The sequence below is a fragment of the Cibotium barometz genome, chromosome 14 (genome assembly GCF_041138505.1).
Source record: "Cibotium barometz isolate CiBa-2024 chromosome 14, ASM4113850v1, whole genome shotgun sequence".
NCBI lineage: Eukaryota > Viridiplantae > Streptophyta > Polypodiopsida > Cyatheales > Cibotiaceae > Cibotium > Cibotium barometz.
The window spans coordinates 39821858-39827036 of record NC_141059.1 but is presented as its reverse complement, the minus strand read 5'-3'; the positions used below and the strand labels follow the sequence as shown (position 1 = coordinate 39827036).

General features: G+C 46.1%; 1 pseudogene across 1 annotated transcript; it reads left to right on the top strand.

The window, feature by feature from the left end:
- Positions 1-658: 658 nt before the first annotated feature.
- LOC147632014 (eukaryotic translation initiation factor 3 subunit A-like) lies at positions 659-4261 on the top strand (annotated as a pseudogene). Its single transcript, XR_015267297.1, has 6 exons — positions 659-720; positions 2138-2496; positions 2609-2638; positions 2770-2997; positions 3084-3245; positions 3369-4261. The product of XR_015267297.1 is annotated as a eukaryotic translation initiation factor 3 subunit A-like (transcript).
- The last annotated feature ends 918 nt before the right edge of the window (positions 4262-5179 follow it).

Here is a 5179-nt window from a genome sequence, read left to right as displayed (position 1 = left end):
TTGTTTCCCAAGAGATAGTGCCGGAACTTGTTCCCAGCATAGATCATTGAAAGAGCTACTCATTCTATTATGTTGTAGTTCCTTTTCGCCCTTTTGAGGGATTTGCTAGCATAATAGGTGGGTTACATATAACCTTCCTGTTTTTCCTGCATTAGTGCGCTACCCACTGCTTTGTCTGAAGCATTTACATAAACATGGAACATTAGATTCCATTCCGGGTTGGTCATTACTGGTGCAGATGATACCATGCTTTTCAACTAGTGAAATGCCTTCTAACACTCCGGACTCTATTCATACTTTGCATCCTTATAGGTCAGTGCATATAATGGGTATGCTATATGAGCTAGATACTTCAAATATCTTGCATGCCACTTCACCTTGCCAAGGAATCTTTCCAGTTGCTTAATATTCTGGGGAGTAGACATTTTGGATATGGCCTCCACCTTAGCTTGATCTATAGCCAAGTGACACAATGTGTCCTAACAGAGTTTTAGATTTTTCTATAAAAGCACACTTGGCTAGAATCAACTTCAGCCTTGTATCTCTGCACCTCTGTAAGCATAGCCTTAAATGGTAGATGTGCTAAGAGATGGCGATTCGTAGCATGTAGAGGCTCAAGCGGAGCCACGGACCATGATCATGAAATAAGAGGCGGACCATGAAGCGAGAGGCCGCAGACGGCAGTAGTGCTCAAGCATTGGAAGAAAAAGCTAGAAGGTGGTAAGAACTTAGAAGGCCCAGCTTAAGAATTGGAAGAATTTAGGGTTAATAAAAAAAACCCCCTCTACACACTACACTTGCACACGACTCATGAGTGATGGGACTTTGGCCCTTATATTTTAGCATAGCCCATGGTCACCTCATTTTTATAGCAATATTTCTCACCTAATATTCCATGTGGCTTTATCTTATTGGACAACCACCTTAACCCTTAAAGATATTTCAAACCTTAGAAAACCCTCTTTAAAAAATATTATGCCATGTAGGTCAATTAAGTGTTATGGAAAACCTTAAACTTACCTTTTCTTGTAGGAGATTCACTTTAGGTCTCAAATTATGTGATTTTTTAAAAATTAAAAAATTTATTTTTCACAAGTGAACTCCAAATATTTACATTTTCGTTGTCACTTTTTGCGGGTTTTGTTGTGAACATTGGCTTGAACCCCACCTTCTCACACAAAAGATCCTTGAGGCACATGAAATCATAAAACTTTTGAGCCGTAAATCTCCCTTTACTCTTCCTATAGTGGTTGGTTGTCTGGCAAGTTTTGTAAAAGGTTTCCACAAGACTAGGTGTTCTTTTAGTGTCATTACTACATGACAACCTTTTGTGCTATTGCTACATGACAACCTACTATGCTAGTGCAGTGGCAGTGGTCTTTTGCATTGTTTATATGGGTGGTGGTGGTCTTTGACATTGTTTATATGTCGGCTACACTTACTTTGCATTAACTAATGGATTCGATCCATACTTGCCACATAACCTCTACCCAAGTACACTATTTAAAATTACAAATCCCAAAGAGTAATTTACCCTCCCTAGTTCACGTGCCAAAAAATTAAGTTGGTCGTGTCTGATATGTTCAAAAACTTGCGTCATTACTACATGACAACCTTTCGTGCTATTGCTACATGACAACCTACAACTAATGGATTCGATACATACTTGCCACAGAACCTCTACCCAAGTACACTAATTTTTAAAAAAAAATACAAATCCCAAAGAGTAATATACCCTTCCTAGTTCACATGCCCTAGTTTCAGGGCAAGGCCAGAAAATTAAGTCGGTCGTGTGTGATCTGTTCAAACACTTGCCATTCTACCGTAGTGTAAACTGTCTGAACAGCACGGCGGACGTCCACCGGCTTGTGAACCCGCCCCCGCGCTTCTCTCACAAGCACACAGGCCTGGCCTCCCCACTTCCCATTGCGCAAGCTATTCTCCTGCAGATCGCCGCCCCCTCCGTTGGTTCGACATGAGTACCTTTGCCAAGCCAGAAAATACTCTCAAGCGTGCTGAAGGTAGAATTTATGTGCTTTGTGCTGATGGTTCCACTTGTTTGTGGCAAATCAGAGGCAGATCGCAAAGCAAGCTCTGCATAGTTCTCTCTTGGTTGTGTGATTGTGCTAACATGCAGTTTTTCTCCGTCCCAGGAAGCTTTCCGTTCAATAGAGGACATTCACGGCCTCATGACAACGGTGAAGAAGAGCCCAAAACCTCAGATGATGGCTATATACTATACAAAACTGACAAAGATATTTTGGGTCTCCAACAGCAACTTGTTTCATGCTTACGCATGGTTACAACAAGAATTTGACACAGAAAGACTTACAATTGATGGCATCATCAGTGTTGCTGGCGACAATCTCAGTCTTACCATATGACCATAAGTATGGGGCTTCTCATCTCGAGCTTGAAATGGAAAAAGACAGGAATGTTCGCATGGCTAGTCTTCTAGGTTTTACCCTGGACTCCAAGAAGGACACCAGAGATGTTGTAAGTTGGCATTATTGCTTGAACTGCCTCTAAAACTTTGGCATGATCTTGGCCAAAATATACAGTATCTTTCTTTGCATTGACTGATATTATGGTTTTGGTTTTTTTACAGCTCTCTCGCTCAGCTCTACTCGCAGAGCTTGTGAGTTTTACTTCGGCCTTTTGATGTGGTTGTATTAGTTTGTAATCTTGAAATTGTGTGTATGGCCTCCGATGGCTTCCGTGGCCCCTGTTTTTTGCAGCTACTGAGAGGCACTGCTTGGATTTCCTTAGGTGGCAAAGGGTGTCATGACATATGTTTCTCCTGAAGTGAAGGATATCTACAATCTGTGGGAGACTGAATTCCACCCTTTGGAGCTTGCTGCTAAAGTTCAGCCTTTACTTTCTAGACTGTCAAAAACTAGTGACAAGCTGTCATCTGCGTCACCCATTCCTGAAGTACTACTGGAGCAGTATGTTCCAGCCCTAGAGACATTAACCACATTGAGAGTCATGCAGCAGGTAACTCTTAGAGTATTGGCTTATCTGTGTAATGCTGTATAAGTGTGTCTCATTGCTGATGACGGTCTGGCCTTTCCGAGTTGCAGGTGTCTCAAGTATACCAGACAATGAAGATTGAGAGTCTCCTCAAGATTATTCCGTTTTTCGATTTCTCTGTTGTTGAAAAACATGCTGTTGATGCTGTGAAATACAACTTTGTGCATGCAAAGATCGATCATTTGAAAGGCATAGTCCAGTTTGGCAGTCAGGTGGGTCATTTTGATCCATTATGCTGCTTGAAATCTTACTTCTGCACTGATACTACAATGAGCTGAGCTTTCATGACACATCTTTCACATTTATGATTCCCCCTTTTGAACTCTTGCTTGCAGGATCTGCAGTCAGATAAGATTAAAAACCATCTACCATTCTTGCCAAGCGTCTGAATAAGGCTATCAACCTAATCAATCCTGCTTTGCCTGAAAAAGCTTCAAAGCAGGCTGTGTCATTTCCAGCTTTTTCTGCAGCTGTTGAAAATGTCAGCTTCAGGCAATCCACACACACGTCTATAAACCAATCCTAGGTATCCTTGGACCCCAAATGGATGCTTTGCAAGCAATAAGGCGGCAACTAGTAGACTCTTGATCCATTGGCTATCGGGATACCTCTCCTGAAGCCGCTGTAAAGAGGCTAGACGACTCCTCAGACTCCTCTCCTGCTCCCGGAATCCCTCAAATCAGCTCTGGGTTGCCTCTTGCAAGAAACTGTTGATCTCCCCTAGGCCCACATCCAATGTGCACGCAGCAGAGCCTGAGATGAAGTCCAATCCCGCCCATATCTGCTCTATCCTACTGCATATCTCGGGGTCCTGAATGAGGATGTCCGGAATCCTAGAGCTCGCATGCCTTTCATACCTCCAGGGGTCCTCTAAGGACAGAATAATCGGGGCGTGATCAGAAAAGGTAGTGCCTGCCAAGATACCGATCATGCCCCCACGTCTACTAGCCCACTCATCGACATAAAACATGTCTAGTCTAGAGTGGTTGGGGCCTATGCTCCTCCTATCCGATCTTGAGAAGCTAACCCCAAGCTGAATACTCTTCTCCTGACATTGTTGCCGTGCCACCTCCAAGTCTGTCCTCTGCTGCCTGTATCAAGTTGAAGTCGCCGCCCAAGCACCTGCCAGATCCCCCGAACAGTCTCGGCTAGTGGCTCCAGTCTTCCCTCAAAGGCCCTGAAACCATAGTCACAGGGGACGGCGGGGACGGCGCCTAGGAACGCGGGGACGGCGCAGGGACGGGGACGGACGGACGTCCTCTGTCTGGCGTTTCAAACCGGGGACGGCGCAGGGGACGCCGTAGGGACGGGGGACGGCTGTCGGGGACGGTTGTCGGGGGACGGCAGATAGCCGTTGCGCCGGCCCGTTTCTGGCCGTTGCGCCTGCGTGCCGCGTGCCTGCCCCACTGTAGCCGTTTATGGCTGTTGGGCTTGGGCTCTACTAGCCGTTTATGGCTGTTGGGCCTTGGCCCTCTCTCTCTCTTGCCTATCTATATAAGAGCACACCTCTACAAGGCTACAAGCTGCCACACACAAGTTCATTGCTCATTGCTCATTGCTCATTGCTCAAGCTTCTTGAATCTTCTCAAGTTCTCTCGAGTCTCTTCCAACTTCCAAGTTCCAAGCTCTAGAGTCTAGGGCCTAGGCTCTCACCTCTCCCTCAAGCCTCTTGAGTCTTGACTCTTCCAACTTCCAAGCCTCTAGGCTCTCTCTCTCTCTCTCTCTCTCTCATTCCTCAAGGCTCTCTCTCTCTCTCTCTCTCTCTCTCTCTCTCACTCCTCAAGGCTCAAGAGTCAAGCGGCAAGCCATCTTCAACCATGGCATCCTCCTCACGTGCCGGGGCTTCTCGTAGAAGGACAACGGGATGGACATGGTGGGAGGAGGTAAACTACACCACATCCGTTCATGGAGGCGGTTCTCGGCCATGGGTATGCAAGCTTTGCCCGTACCGGCGAACGGGTGGCGCCGACAAAGTGCGAGCCCACCTCTTGCATGAGAGTGGGCATGAGGTGAGGTTTTGCACGAATGTCACGCCCGAGAAGAGACGGGAACTTCTTGACAAGCTTAGCGTCTACGAAGCGGTCGAAGCGACAAGAAGGACACCACGAGTGGCCGTGGATCCCGCGACGATGGGGAGAGGAACTCA